This window comes from Rhinichthys klamathensis, unplaced genomic scaffold, assembly GCF_029890125.1.
Source record: "Rhinichthys klamathensis goyatoka isolate OS25496 unplaced genomic scaffold, OSU_Roscu_1.1 h1tg000618l_1, whole genome shotgun sequence".
Classification (NCBI taxonomy): domain Eukaryota; kingdom Metazoa; phylum Chordata; class Actinopteri; order Cypriniformes; family Leuciscidae; genus Rhinichthys; species Rhinichthys klamathensis.
In genome coordinates this window covers 373,975-391,396 of record NW_026607070.1, presented here as the reverse complement: position 1 = coordinate 391,396, position 17,422 = coordinate 373,975, and positions in this window count along the sequence as shown.

The following is a 17,422-nucleotide window of genomic DNA, read 5'->3' as shown; positions in this document are numbered from 1 at the left end:
GAATGCGCATGTGCAGTTACAGCCTGAGTTCAGTTCAGCGAGGGAACATGTCCAAACCGCGCATTATCGCTCTTATTCTATTACATCATTTATTACCAAAGCCATGAGACGCTGAACAGAGTAAAATACAGTGAACAATATAAAATACAATGAAGAATAGTAAAAAAAAAATAAAGAAGCGAACATTTTACATTTACATTTCTGCCAAATGCATAAGATGGTCACTTCATTTGTTTATATTAAAATACTGTGAATATAAAATACAACAAACAGTAGTGCAAATAAACAAGTAATATAAACGAATGAAGAAGTAAAAAATGCATTCACAATTTTCACCTTTCCATTGGTTTATATTAAATACAGTGCATATAAAATATAAAATACAATCAAAATACAATAAACAATAGTGCAAAAAAAAACAAGTAGGCCTAATATAAACAGAGGAAGAAGTGAAAAATAAAATGTGCAATAAAACAATAATGTAATTAACAAAAGGGAATACTGGAAGTAAGTAATATTAACGAAACAGACAATTTAAAAAGATGAAGTAAATCTAAGGCATAAATTTGGCATGTGAGATTTTTTTTTTAAGAAATCAAAATCAAAATATTTTTTTTTTTTTCAGGAGCAAACATAAGAGGAAAATAATGTAATTCTAGATCATATATGAAGTTTGAATTTGGACTTTCCAGACAGACAAATTATAATAGTAGAAGAAGAAACTCAGAACTGTGGTTTATCCAGGATTATCCCGTGCCGGATCCTCCGTGGATTAAACAGATTTGAGCTGTTATTGTTCAGTGTTGATGTAAGAACTGATGTTCTTCACTTCTGCTGTTGTTCTTCAGGAGACTAACTCTTATGTCTTTTTATATCGGTGATCATCAGGGATTCATCAGATCCTGGCGCTCGAGATGGCCTGGGAAAGCCTCCCACTCCGTGTTGTTATAGGAATAAACCCTTCCCTCCATCTCTCTTCTGCAGGGACTGTGGAGATTCTGTTCATTCCCACGTGTAATGAAGATAATGGGTAGACGCTCAGTCTAGGTGCTAGTTCTGGGTTTATCACCAAGTTCACTCAGGTGTGTCGGCCAGAACACCACTTAAGGCCAAATGTTCCAGAGTATGAAATGAAGAGCGGAGAGATAGTTCTTGTTCTGTTCGTTTATTCCTCTTTCTTGTGTAATTCTGATTGGGCGTGTTATTGTGTGTGTGGTTTCTATAAAGAGAGAAACAAATACAAATGAATAAATGAAACATATGCATACACTCATTCCTCTCTAAGCACTAATATACATTACTTCTTATTTTACTCAACCACAAAGTACTGATCAATCCAAACAACAAATATGAAAGTATAAACACATCTAAACACGAGATTACATATCTTTAACCTGACGTACTAAATCAGATGAGTCGAAGCTCGAACGTGAAATGTACGAACGCGGATATAATTAGCACCACGGTCGGATAGCGACTCTTTAAACTCCTAACTCTTATCCACCTCAGGCCACGCGTGAAATGCTAGCGGACTAAAGGCTAGTAGCCGAGATTCGCAAAGTTGGATCTAAGTAGCGATATCAAAGCAATCCGATTGTTTTTTATAAGGAATAGTATCGAGGATAAGTTCCCATGATATAGAAATAGAAAGTGCTTGTTTATAAATGAGTGGTAAAGAAGAAAATCAAGGATTAATGAATCGATTCGACGGAGCTTCCAAACACAAACACTGACTGCTCACGCATGGCACTCATGGGAATGAACAGAATCTGTGGCTCGGACACTGGGACTCATGGGAATGAACAGAATCTGTGGCTCGGACACTGGCACTGGTGGGAATGAACAGAATCTGTGGCTCGGACACTGGGACTCGTGGGAATGAACAGAATCTGTGGCTCGGACACTGGCACTAGTGGAAATGAACAGAATCTGTGGCTCGGACACTGGCACTGGTGGGAATGAACAGAATCTGTGGCTCGGACACTGGCACTGGTGGGAATGAACAGAATCTGTGGTTTGGACACTGGGACTCGTGGGAATGAACAGAATCTGTGGCTCGGACACTGGCACTGGTGGGAATGAACAGAATCTGTGGCTCGGACACTGGCACTGGTGGGAATGAACAGAATCTGTGGCTCGGACACTGGCACTGGTGGGAATGAACAGAATCTGTGGCTCGGACACTGGCACTGGTGGGAATGAACAGAATCTGTGGCTCGGACACTGGCACTGGTGGGAATGAACAGAATCTGTGGCTCGGACACTGGCACTGGTGGGAATGAACAGAATCTGTGGCTCGGACACTGGGACTCGTGGGAATGAACAGAATCTGTGGCTCGGACACTGGGACTCGTGGGAATGCAGATAATCTGTGGCTCGGACACTGGGACTCGTGGGAATGAACAGAGTCTGTGGCTCGGACACTGGCACTCGTGGGAATGAACAGAATCTGTGGCTCGGACACTGGCACTGGTGGGAACGAAAAGAATCTGTGGCTCGGACACTGGCACTGGTGGGAATGAACAGAATCTGTGGCTCGGACACTGGCACTGGTGGGAATGAACAGAATCTGTGGCTCGGACACTGGGACTCGTGGGAATGAACAGAATCTGTGGCTCTGACACTGGGACTCGTGGGAATGAACAGAATCTGTGGCTCGGACACTGGCACTGGTGGGAATGAACAGAATCTGTGGCTCGGACACTGGGACTCGTGGGAATGAACAGAATCTGTGGCTCGGACACTGGCACTGGTGGGAATGAACAGAATCTGTGGCTCGGACACTGGGACTCATGGGAATGAACAGAATCTGTGGCTCGGACACTGGCACTGGTGGGAATGAACAGAATCTGTGGCTCAGACACTGGGACTCGTGGGAATGAACAGAATCTGTGGCTCGGACACTGGGACTCGTGGGAATGAACAGAATCTGTGGCTCGGACACTGGGACTCGTGGGAATGAACAGAGTCTGTGGCTCGGACACTGGCACTCGTGGGAATGAACAGAATCTGTGGCTCGGACACTGGGACTCGTGGGAATGAACAGAATCTGTGGCTCGGACACTGGGACTCGTGGGAATGAACAGAATCTGTGGCTCGGACACTGGCACTCGTGGGAATGAACAGAATATGTGGCTCGGACACTGGCACTGGTGGGAATGAACAGAGTCTGTGGCTCGGACACTGGCACTCGTGGGAATGAACAGAGTCTGTGGCTCGGACACTGGGACTCGTGGGAATGAATAGAATCTGTGGCTCGGACACTGGCACTGGTGGGAATGAACAGAGTCTGTGGCTCGGACACTGGCACTCGTGGGAATGAACAGAATCTGTGGCTCGGACACTGGGACTCGTGGGAATGAAACGAATCTGTGGCTCGGACACTGGCACTGGTGGGAATAAACAGAATCTGTGGCTCGGAACCTGGCACTGGTGGGAATGAACAGAGTCTGTGGCTCGGACACTGGGACACTGGGACTCATGGGAATGAACAGAATTGTTCATTCCCACCAGTGCCAGTGTCCGAGCCACAGATTCTGTTCATTCCCACGAGTCCCAGTGTCCGAGCTACAGATTCTGTTCATTCTCACGAGTGCCAGTGTCCGAGCAACAGATTCTGTTCATTCCCACCAGTGCCAGTGTCCGAGCCACAGATTCTGTTCATTCCCATTAGTGCCAGTGTCCGAGCCACAGATTCTGTTCATTCCCACCAGTGCCAGTGTCCGAGTCAGAGATTCTGTTCAATCCCACGAGTCCCAGTGTCCGAGCCACAGATTCTGTTCATTCCCACGAGTCCCAGTGTCCGAGCCACAGATTCTGTTCATTCCCACGAGTCCCAGTGTCCGAGCCACAGATTCTGTTCATTCCCATGAGTCCCAGTGTCCGAGCCACAGATTCTGTTCATTCCCACCAGTGCCAGTGTCCGAGTCACAGATTCTGTTCATTCCCACGAGTCCCAGTGTCCGAGCCACAGATTCTGTTAATTCCCACCAGTGCCAGTGTCCGAGCCACAGACTCTGTTCATTCCCACGAGTCCCAGTGTCCGAGCCACAGATTCTGTGCATTCCCATGAGTCCCAGTGTCCGAGCCACAGATTCTGTTCATTCTCACGAGTGCCAGTGTCCGAGCCACAGATTCTGTTCATTCCCACCAGTGCCAGTGTCCGAGCCACAGATTCTCTGCATTCCCACGAGTCCCAGTGTCCGAGCCACAGATTTTGTTCATTCCCACGAGTCCCAGTGTCCGAGCCACAGACTCTGTTCATTCCCACCAGTGCCAGTGTCTGAACCACAGATTCTGTTCATTCCCACGAGTCCCAGTGTCCGAGCCACAGATTCTGTGCATTCCCACGAGTCCCAGTGTCCGAGCCACAGATTCTGTTCATTCCCACGAGTCCCAGTGTCCGAGCCACAGACTCTGTTCATTCCCACCAGTGCCAGTGTCCGAGCCACAGATTCTGTTCATTCCCACGAGTCCCAGTGTCCGAGCCACAGATTCTGTTCATTCCCACGAGTCCCAGTGTCCGAGCCACAGATTCTGTTCATTCTCACGAGTGCCAGTGTCCGAGCCACAGATTCTGTTCATTCCCACCAGTGCCAGTGTCCGAGCCACAGATTCTGTTCATTCCCACTAGTGCCAGTGTCCGAGCCACAGATTATCTGCATTCCCACGAGTCCCAGTGTGTGAGCCACAGATTTTGTTCATTCCCACGAGTCCCAGTGTCCGAGCCACAGACTCTGTTCATTCCCACCAGTGCCAGTGTCTGAACCACAGATTCTGTTCATTCCCACGAGTCCCAGTGTCCGAGCCACAGATTCTGTGCATTCCCACGAGTCCAAGTGTCCGACCCACAGATTCTGTTCATTCCCACGAGTCCCAGTGTCCGAGCCACAGATTCTGTTCATTCCCACGAGTCCCAGTGTCCGAGCCACAGATTCTGTTCATTCCCACCAGTGCCAGTGTCCGAGCCACAGATTCTGTTTATTCCCACCAGTGCCAGTGTCCGAGCCACAGATTCTGTTCATTCCCACCAGTGCCAGTGTCCGAGCCACAGATTCTCTGCATTCCCACGAGTCCCAGTGTCCGAGCCACAGATTTTGTTCATTCCCACGAGTCCCAGTGTCCGAGCCACAGACTCTGTTCATTCCCACCAGTGCCAGTGTCTGAACCACAGATTCTGTTCATTCCCACGAGTCCCAGTGTCCGAGCCACAGATTCTGTGCATTCCCACGAGTCCCAGTGTCCGAGCCACAGATTCTGTTCATTCCCACGAGTCCCAGTGTCCGAGCCACAGACTGTGTTCATTCCCACCAGTGCCAGTGTCCGAGCCACAGATTCTGTTCATTCCCACCAGTGCCAGTGTCCGAGCCACAGATTCTGTTCATTCCCACGAGTCCCAGTGTCCGAGCCACAGATTCTGTTCATTCCCATGAGTCCCAGTGTCCGAGCCACAGATTCTGTTCATTCCCACCAGTGCCAGTGTCCGAGCCACAGACTCTGTTCATTCCCACCAGTGCCAGTGTCCGAGCCACAGATTCTGTTCATTCCCACGAGTCCCAGTGTCCGAGCCACAGATTCTGTTCATTCCCACGAGTCCCAGTGTCTGAACCACAGATTCTGTTCATTCCCACGAGTCCCAGTGTCCGAGCCACAGATTCTGTGCATTCCCACGAGTCCCAGTGTCCGAGCCACAGATTCTGTTCATTCCCACGAGTCCCAGTGTCCGAGCCACAGATTCTGTTCATTCTCACGAGTGCCAGTGTCCGAGCCACAGATTCTGTTCATTCCCACCAGTGCCAGTGTCCGAGCCACAGATTCTGTTCATTCCCACTAGTGCCAGTGTCCGAGCCACAGATTATCTGCATTCCCACGAGTCCCAGTGTCCGAGCCACATATTTTGTTCATTCCCACGAGTCCCAGTGTCCGAGCCACAGACTCTGTTCATTCCCACCAGTGCCAGTGTCTGAACCACAGATTCTGTTCATTCCCACGAGTCCCAGTGTCCGAGCCACAGATTCTGTGCATTCCCACGAGTCCAAGTGTCCGAGCCACAGATTCTGTTCATTCCCACGAGTCCCAGTGTCCGAGCCACAGATTCTGTTCATTCCCACGAGTCCCAGTGTCCGAGCCACAGATTCTGTTCATTCCCACCAGTGCCAGTGTCCGAGCCACAGATTCTGTTCATTCCCACCAGTGCCAGTGTCCGAGCCACAGATTCTGTTCATTCCCACCAGTGCCAGTGTCCGAGCCACAGATTCTCTGCATTCCCACGAGTCCCAGTGTCCGAGCCACAGATTTTGTTCAGTCCCACGAGTCCCAGTGTCCGAGCCACAGACTCTGTTCATTCCCACCAGTGCCAGTGTCTGAACCACAGATTCTGTTCATTCCCACGAGTCCCAGTGTCCGAGCCACAGATTCTATGCATTCCCACGAGTCCCAGTGTCCGAGCCACAGATTCTGTTCATTCCCACGAGTCCCAGTGTCCGAGCCACAGACTGTGTTCATTCCCACCAGTGCCAGTGTCCGAGCCACAGATTCTGTTAATTCCCACGAGTCCCAGTGTCCGAGCCACAGATTCTGTTCATTCCCACCAGTGCCAGTGTCCGAGCCACAGATTCTGTTCATTCCCACGAGTCCCAGTGTCCGAGCCACAGATTCTGTTCATTCCCATGAGTCCCAGTGTCCGAGCCACAGATTCTGTTCATTCCCACCAGTGCCAGTGTCCGAGCCACAGACTCTGTTCATTCCCACCAGTGCCAGTGTCCGAGCCACAGATTCTGTTCATTCCCACGAGTCCCAGTGTCCGAGACACAGATTCTGTTCATTCCCACGAGTCCCAGTGTCTGAACCACAGATTCTGTTCATTCCCACGAGTCCCAGTGTCCGAGCCACAGATTCTGTGCATTCCCACGAGTCCCAGTGTCCGAGCCACAGATTCTGTTCATTCCCACGAGTCCCAGTGTCCGAGCCACAGATTCTGTTCATTCTCACGAGTGCCAGTGTCCGAGCCACAGATTCTGTTCATTCCCACCAGTGCCAGTGTCCGAGCCACAGATTCTGTGCATTCCCACGAGTCCAAGTGTCCGAGCCACAGATTCTGTTCATTCCCACGAGTCCCAGTGTCCGAGCCACAGATTCTGTTCATTCCCACGAGTCCCAGTGTCCGAGCCACAGATTCTGTTCATTCCCACGAGTCCCAGTGTCCGAGCCACAGATTCTGTTCATTCTCACGAGTGCCAGTGTCCGAGCCACAGATTCTGTTCATTCCCACCAGTGCCAGTGTCCGAGCCACAGATTCTGTGCATTCCCACGAGTCCAAGTGTCCGAGCCACAGATTCTGTGCATTCCCACGAGTCCCAGTGTCCGAGCCACAGATTCTGTGCATTCCCACGAGTCCAAGTGTCCGAGCCACAGATTCTGTTCATTCCCACGAGTCCCAGTGTCCGAGCCACAGATTCTGTTAATTCCCACGAGTCCCAGTGTCCGAGCCACAGATTCTGTTCATTCCCACCAGTGCCAGTGTCCGAGCCACAGATTCTGTTCATTCCCACCAGTGCCAGTGTCCGAGCCACAGATTCTGTTCATTCCCACGAGTCCCAGTGTCCGAGCCACAGATTCTGTTCATTCCCACGAGTCCCAGTGTCCGAGCCACAGATTCTGTTCATTCCCACCAGTGCCAGTGTCCGAGCCACAGATTCTGTTCATTCCCACGAGTGCCAGTGTCCGAGCCACAGATTCTGTTCATTCTCACGAGTGCCAGTGTCCGAGCCACAGATTCTGTTCATTCCCACCAGTGCCAGTGTCCGAGCCACAGATTCTGTTCATTCCCACGAGTCCCAGTGTCCGAGCCACAGATTCTGTGCATTCCCACGAGTCCCAGTGTCCGAGCCACAGATTCTGTTCATTCCCATGAGTCCCAGTGTCCGAGCCACAGATTCTGTTCATTCCCACGAGTCCCAGTGTCCGAGCCACAGATTCTGTTCATTCCCACGAGTCCCAGTGTCCGAGCCACAGATTCTGTTCATTCCCACGAGTCCCAGTGTCCGAGCCACAGATTCTGTTCATTCCCACGAGTCCCAGTGTCCGAGCCACAGATTCTGTTCATTCCCACGAGTCCCAGTGTCCGAGCCACAGATTCTGTTCATTCCCACGAGTCCCAGTGTCCGAGCCACAGATTCTGTTCATTCCCACGAGTCCCAGTGTCCGAGCCACAGATTCTGTTCATTCCCACGAGTCCCAGTGTCCGAGCCACAGATTCTGTTCATTCCCATGAGTCCCAGTGTCCGAGCCACAGATTCTGTTCATTCCCACGAGTCCCAGTGTCCGAGCCACAGATTCTGTTCATTCCCACGAGTCCCAGTGTCCGAGCCACAGATTCTGTTCATTCCCACCAGTGCCAGTGTCCGAGCCACAGATTCTGTTCATTCCCACCAGTGCCAGTGTCCGAGCCACAGATTCTCTGCATTCCCACGAGTCCCAGTGTCCGAGCCACAGATTCTGTTCATTCCCACGAGTCCCAGTGTCTGAGCCACAGATTCTGTTCATTCCCACCAGTGCCAGTGTCCGAGCCACAGATTCTCTGCATTCCCACGAGTCCCAGTGTCCGAGCCACAGATTCTGTTCATTCCCACGAGTCCCAGTGTCCGAGCCACAGATTCTGTTCATTCCCACCAGTGCCAGTGTCCGAGCCACAGATTCTGTTCATTCCCACCAGTGCCAGTGTCCGAGCCACAGATTCTGTTCATTCCCACCAGTGCCAGTGTCCGAGCCACAGATTCTGTTCATTCCCATGAGTCCCAGTGTCCGAGCCACAGATTCTGTTCATTCCCACGAGTCCCAGTGTCCGAGCCACAGATTCTGTTCATTCCCAGGAGTCCCAGTGTCCGAGCCACAGATTCTGTTCGTTCCCACGAGTCCCAGTGTCCGAGCCACAGATTCTGTTCATTCCCACGAGTCCCAGTGTCCGAGCCACAGACTCTGTTCATTCCCACGAGTCCCAGTGTCCGAGCCACAGATTCTGTTCATTCCCACGAGTCCCAGTGTCCGAGCCACAGACTCTGTTCATTCCCACGAGTCCCAGTGTCCGAGCCACAGACTCTGTTCATTCCCACGAGTCCCAGTGTCCGAGCCACAGACTCTGTTCATTCCCACGAGTCCCAGTGTCCGAGCCACAGATTCTGTTCATTCCCACCAGTGCCAGTGTCCGAGCCACAGATGACCGCTGAGGAAAATACGTGTTCTCCAGTGTTTGTATTTATTTAAGCAATAAGTCATAATCCAGCTAAACAGAACATCTAGCTAACGTTTGCATTAGGTTATAAAAACTGAATGTTCAGGATTTTTGTAAACATTTTAAAATATTTTTCTGGTAATGTGAACATTAGGGGAAGCATTCAAGTGTATCATTCGGCAAACATGGAACGTAACTTTGGAATGTTCTCGTTCTGAAACAAGTAGTAACATTTAAAAACGCTCCATGAACAATTTTTTAAATATTGTTTTTGCACAAATGTTTTGACAACATTATTAAGGACCAGATAACTTTGAATGAATGTTCTCTTAATGTTACTGGAAGAACCTTTGTTCATAACTTTGAGAGAAACTTACCGGAGCGTTCCCTGTTCGCTGGGAAGAGAAATAAACTCCTTCACCGGGTCCATCAGCACTTTATAATAAGCTTTATATCACGCTCCTGTTCTGAGTTTCAGGACTTTGAAAAATGTAACCAAAAATTAGAGGTAATAAGAAAAAATAAGATATGGTTCTATTTGTAGGAATTCTATTCTCATCTGTAAGTAAAGAGGATCATTGATCATATGACTGTACATCCGGTCAGATGTTGTTCCACTGAAGCTCTTCAGAACATCTCAAATCAGGTTCAGTTCTGATAAAACACACCAAACACAGACTCATTCTCACATCCATCTTCACTTTCATTCAAATGATCATTCAGTTTGCATTAAATTAGAGAGAAATGCCAAATAGAAATGTTTTTCCATGTTGCCCCCAAACATAAACTGGTTCTGGCCACTAGAGTGCGCTGTCTTTCTTCTGTTTTTCCTCACTGTGTTCTAGTCTTGCTTAACACACACCGCTTGGCATTATGACACAGATCGAATCAATCAGAAGAAAAACTAGATCAAAAAGTTGCAGTGTCTGGTTAAAGCAAGGAATGATACTTTGTTTTAATAATGTCTTTTCAAAACAATCACTTAAGCAAAGTTTGTACTATTTTCTGTTTATTTTTTATTGAAAAAAAAAAGTTTTTTCAATAAATAAACTGTCATTAAAATATGTTCATATAAAAATTGATTTTAAAAATACAGAAACAAAATTATTTTAAAAAGTAAAGATTCTGAAAGCATTGAAGGAGATCCCATAATAATTTAATATAGAATTACAGTAGTAACAATACATTATATTTTATTATATGATATGATTAATATCATATTTTTAAATAAGATGGTTTCATTATAAATATGATGATTTATCTCTAAGCTTAAACTTAATATATGAGATTTACCGTCTGGATCTAATCATGTCAAATGGAAAAGTCAGCAGTTGTTTATTATCATATTAATTATTGTCTTTTACCCCTATTACCATACTTTTACATATTCTTCTGTAATTGAAAAACGGTTGCTCTAATTACCTTGAGCAAAACAGATAATCATGAAGAAGATCGTCGTTTCAAAATATATTAAAACATTTAATTTGCAAATTTTCATTTGCTACTTAAATCTACAACATTTAAAGAACATCTTCATCATCATCATCATCATCATCATGCCTGCGATCGTGTCCGGATCAGACTAATCTCCACATGCATCTTGAAAAGTGGAGGTTTTGGAAAGTGTGTGTGATATACAGTAGGCCTAACTGAGAAACTGGTTTATTGAATATATATTCCCTTTCTTCTGCACTGTGGGTGGCGTGTGTGTGAGGTGTTCACTGGCACTTATGTGTTTTGGCTGCAATGGCGACAAAAAGATCACCACAAAAAATGCTGTAAAATTCACCACAACATAATATGATATCTTCGCAGAAGTGGCGAGAGAGCGATTGCTCAAAAATACATGCAAGGTTTGGACAAAATTATGAATTTCGGCTCCTTTTCAAATCACACAGAACATTGAATGGGAATGACAGGAATGCAAAGAAATTCAACAGTCACACAACAGAGACTTTTTTAAAATCAGATAATAAAATGTTTTATTTCTATCACTAGAGGGCACAATTTCACTGATTTGTGTTCAGTAGAACTGATTTGAGAACAGCACTAGCATTCTGTGCTCATATTATTCTGCGGTATAAAACAGGCCAGCTGTGATGAACTGATCCTTCAGGAGTATCTGTCCGCGTTTAACACCCCTGATATCGTAGATATGGGCAGAAATAGCAAGAGTGGACAGTAACAAAGTGCATTTACTTGAGTACTCTAACTCACTTTATGAGTATCTGTACTTTACTTGAGTATGATTTTTTCTGGAAACATTTTACTTTAACTTCACTACATTTGAAAGACAAATATCGTACTTTTTACTCCACTACATTTCTGTCAAAGACCTTGAGTAGAAAGTAGTAACGTCAGTCAGGATGATTTGGTTGGAAATTAAAGTGGGGTTGGCGTTAGAACTCGACTGATGTTGGTTTCTGCCGTCAACACGATCTTCATTTCCAACCACAATACAACATCTGTCCAACGTTGGAGATTAACATCAATCTGGGTTTCATTTTCAACGTTGGGTTTGGTCTTCTAAATGCAGATTTTGTCATTGGTTTGGAGCACACTAGCTTATAGATAACAGCAAGGCTAACATATTCATACTAAAAGCCAACAAACTTTAAATAGCGCACTATCTGAGGGAACAGGCATTTGTGTGTCGAAACCATTGTGGACGTTATTGAGAGCACTCGTTCCGTCCCACACTGGATCGCACTACTGGAGCTGTGCTCTGGACATACATGTGGTATTGATATGAGGACAGGCATAGATCAGAGCCATGCGATACTGTAACCCTTACAATGCAACAATAATAAAACAATGCATTGACATTTACTTTTTACATTTGATACTTAAGTACTTTTAAAAACGAGTACTTCTGTACTTTTACTTAAGTAAAAATCAGTCTTTACAACTTTCACTCAAGTGAGGAAGTTGTGTACTTTGTCCATCTCTGAGAGTAGTAACTCAATCACTGCGTCCACATATGCCTATTTCCATACTTCATACTTCATACAGTGTAAAAACAGTATGCGAGTGGAGTAGCGTGTTTTTATAATATTCAACAGTAGGCGAAAAGTCCCCGGATGACACTACTTCCGGCGATATTCAGTGAACACTTTACTATCCCATGATGCCACGGGAGAGGATTCCTGAATGAAAGTGGTCACATGACAATGACAACATGGCGGATGTAGGACGTCTGAAATTAATTCATACTATATAGAACATACTTTTTTAACAGTCGCAAAATATGTTTCAAACCAAAAGTAGCACCTACTATCAGAGCCGGTCCTGGCCTCTGTGGGGCCCTAAGCCTAATTCTGTCAAGGGGCCGTCCTGACCCCTGACCCCTGACCCATGTAAACCATTAGCCATTGCCACACAGTCAGACCTGCCTCCCCAGTGCTCCCACTACAATCCTCCCTCCTTTAACTAGTACTAATGAAAATGTAATTCTGATATCAGAAATAGACATTGTTACTAGAAAAAGTACATTTTTAATATCAAGAATTCACATTTTAAATAGTAGAAATATAATTATTGATATCAAAAATGCATCCTGTGAATGAATAAAAGCTAGCATGTCTTGCCATAGCATGTCACTGTGTTTTAAATGATAAAAGCAATACTTGATGGTTATTATTTACTGAGGGATGTGCATCCATATTGACCAGTATGTCCAGCCAATCAACATTTAAAATGCAATATAGCCAATAAATCAATGTCAAAGTCAATACACTGCTTTCCATCTTGCTTTATTGCAGAGTTGTAACTAAACTGACTTGGAGACTAGATAACCATTGTCTTGTTTTAAAAGTATGTGTGTCTATAATGAGGAGTGCCATCACTCCCATAATGTACTGGTCCATCACTCCCCTACTGTACTGGTCCATCACGCCCATACTGTACTGGTCCATCACTCCCCTACTGTACTGGTCCATTACGCCCATACTGTACTGGTCCATCACGCCCATACTGTACTGGTCCATCACGCCCATAGTGTACTGGTCCATCACGCCCATACTGTACAGGTCCATCAGTACATCACGCCCATACTGTACTGGTCCATCACTCCCATACTGTACTGGTCCATCACCCCCCTACTGTACTGGTCCATCACTCCCATACTCTACTGGTCCATCACTCCCATACTGTACTGGTCCATCACGCCCATACTGTACTAGTCCATCACTCCCATACTGTACTGGTCCATCACGCCCATACTGTACTGGTCCATCACGCCCATACTGTACTGGTCCATCACTCCCCTACTGTACTGGTCCATTACGCCCATACTGTACTGGTCCATCACGCCCATACTGTACTGGTCCATCACGCCCATAGTGTACTGGTCCATCACGCCCATACTGTACAGGTCCATCAGTACATCACGCCCATACTGTACTGGTCCATCACTCCCATACTGTACTGGTCCATCACCCCCCTACTGTACTGGTCCATCACTCCCATACTCTACTGGTCCATCACTCCCATACTGTACTGGTCCATCACGCCCATACTCTACTGGTCCATCACGCCCATACTGTACTGGTCCATCACGCCCATACTGTACTGCTCCATCACGCCCATACTGTACTGGTCCATCACTCCCCTACTGTACTGGTCCATCACTCCCATACTGTACTGGTCCATCACTCCCCTACTGTACTGGTCCATCACTCCCCTACTGTACTGGTCCATCACGCCCATACTCTACTGGTCCATCACGCCCATACTGTACTGGTCCATCACGCCCATACTGTACTGCTCCATCACGCCCATACTGTACTGGTCCATCACTCCCCTACTGTACTGGTCCATCACGCCCATACTGTACTGGTCCATCACTCCCCTACTGTACTGGTCCATCACTCCCCTACTGTACTGGTCCATCACTCCCATACTCTACTGGTCCATCACGCCCATACTGTACTGGTCCATCACTCCCCTACTGTACTGGTCCATCACTCCCATACTCTACTGGTCCATCACGCCCATACTGTACTGGTCCATCACTCCCCTACTGTACTGGTCCATCACTCCCCTACTGTACTGGTCCATCACTCCCCTACTGTACTGGTCCATCACTCCCCTACTGTACTGGTCCATCACTCCCCTACTGTACTGCTCCATCACGCCCATACTGTACTGGTCCATCACTCCCCTACTGTACTGGTCCATCACGCCCATACTGTACTGGTCCATCACGCCCATAGTGTACTGCTCCATCACGCCCCTACTGTACTGGTCCATCACGCCCATACTGTACTGGTCCATCACGCCCATACTATACTGGTCCCCACAGATGTGTTGTAGGACAGTGCGTGTCTCTTTTCGTGCACGCGCATATGAGCGCATGTTACGCGCGTCGCTGTTATCTTTTCCCGAGCAGCAGTTTAGTAACAAACACTGTTGCCCTTTGTAAATCGAGCACAGCGTCAGTTCAGACAGGCCACGTAGGGATAGGCTGCGATCAGCTGACGCGGTCAGCTGTCAAATCGCTCCAACCACTACCGTTCTCTTATTAGACCGGAAGGATAAATACACGCGGCACTTCTGCCTGGGAAATATGCTTAAACTGCTCGCAACCCCCCCACCTTGACCACTATAAGCATCAACCATTTTTCTGTGCACCTTTTGGCTGTTGTCTTCTTCGTTTCAGATTATCAAGGCTTCCACGTCCTAGAGTCACGCACATCATCATGAGAGACACACCCTTCCTCATAGCAAGCATAGACGTCCTGGACTTCACTGATACATCTACATGTTAAACCAGGGCTTAAAGACATTACTAACTGTCTTAATCATCTGTATATTGCTCAAGCCGATGGTTCCATAGGGTGGTTAATGCTAAAGCTACGTATGTCATTAATTATGGAGCAAGAACCCCCATAAGGAACCATACCGCCAAAAATAAATTGTGTTCAATAAACTCAAGTAAACTTGCCAAAGTGGTCTCGTCTGAACTATATTTCAATGCTTCTGCGTTTGCTCGCAAAACTTTTGCGTTTCCACTAATTGTTTTTCCTCCTATTTTTCAACACAAAAGTTTTGTGAGCAAATACAATGTTTCTTTGGGGAACACAAGCGTTTTGCCAATGAACGCCATTTTTGTTTGCTTCAGGGGAATTTTCAGGAGATTTTTTAAATATTATTTTTCCTCCCATCTCATTTTGTTTTACCATCATCATGTCTCTTTAGGGGCTCAGTAATACACCACTTACATCATCTCATTCAGGGCACGTTTACATAAAACAATATATAATAAAACAGAAACGGTTTTCTTTTGTTGATGACAACGATGTCAAAGCGATCCCGTTCACGCGGATCCGAGAATAAAAAGGCTGTATTCTGCTGACAGGCCAGTAGTTGGCGATGTCACTTTGTAAAGAAACATGACACATAAATTTATTTGTAGTTCACATGGAGACAATATCTCTATCGTTTTGAAAAACTTGAACGTTGAAATGTGTTTTCAAAGGTTTGCGCTTTCAGGCCCCCATTGTCGAGTAAATGCACAGTCAAAACGCATTAAAACATTTTCAGTTTTTAGTTTTAAATAATTTCTAAGACTCAGAAATTATTAAAGACGTTTATCTGCATTAAATCTGAAAGGCATTATATAAATACAAATGTAAGCCTATTATTATTAATATGATTGTTATCATTATATCCAAATGGATAGAAACATACTTTTCAACACACGTTAGTTGACTCAAGCAATGTGTTGTGGAGCTTTACGCTCAGATCATTTCAGTGCCGTTTGTGATCCCTGTTTTCAGTGGGATCATCTCAGGTTGTGTACGTTTATTCAAGAGGGCTATTGAGAAAAGCCAGTGTCAACAGACCCGTACGTGGAACTAGTCAGCTGTTATTTGCCCGACAAATCCGACTGACACTCTGTCATTTTCCAGAAGGCAGGCTATCGGTTATCCATGAGCTCCAACAATGTGGCTCATCATGAATGAGCAGCGTTTGACAGAGCGCTCGGCTACGGTTACGAGTTTGCTCTTCGGCGCTGGATAAATGGAGTAAGTCATGTATTGTACACAGTATCAGAGCTCTTTGATTATCGTATTATCCTGTTAATGCCGAGGCCGTTTGGATTGGGTCAGCAGACATGATCTTTTGACTAAGCAAACATCAGACCCGAGCGCTTCATCCAAGTCCTGCCAAACCCCGCAGAGATACTGTGAGAGCTTATCTGCTCAAACACGGCCCGTCTCAATATGTACATGCACTCCTTCATCACCCAACACTATTGATTGAGATTATGATAGTAGAGTTCTGGGAATTTATTTGTTCCAATGGGACTATTGACTTAAGCTCTCAAACATGAAATCAATCGTCAAGTGGCCCTCTTGTATTTTCGCAAGGCTTTTCTGTAATCTCTCGCTAACACAGTCACATCTCGCAGGGTTTTCGGCTGATGTCCCATCCCATCTAATGACTCATAATAAATACACAATAATACAACTAATTTAATTTCTGGGTGTTGAATAGCTGGCGTGGCTTTATGTGGGATTAGGGCTGTATGACATTAGGGCCTTGTTTTAGCTATCCCAGTTTTAATGCAAACAAGAGCGCTTCAACAGAAGACCGGATTGTTTGTAGATGTTCGGCTCGTCGATGCCTTCAATTTATGGGCTTTTGACTGTGCAGAAAGCAGGATTCGACCTGAAACACTCTAGTTCAACCTCCATTACATGATCTTAATTTCATAACTAATGTAGTTACAAGGCATCTGCTTTATTTTGCAATGCGCAAGTTAACTATTTTCTGCAAGACTTCGATTCATAAGCCGCTGTAAGTAAATATCTAGAATATTGCAGTAAACGGACAAATTGATTGTATTAAAAAAAAGTGTCTTTATGACAGTACATTAAAATAATATGATAACAAATACAAGTTTGTAATATCAAACAGCATCCCAGCTAACAAATATATTCTAAGAACATTTTGCTAATGTTCTCATTAAGTTATGAAAACATTATTTCTATCCAGTTTATTTTAGATATTTCTGCAAATATTGTGGGAATATTCAGAAACATTTGCTCAGAATATTGCTATTATTTATATTTATGCATTTGGCAGATGCTTTTATCCAAATTGATTTTCATTGCTCTCTTCAGTTACATTAACTATGTTTCCATTAAAGTTGTGAATTTAACTTATGTGCAAAACGTCTCGGTTACG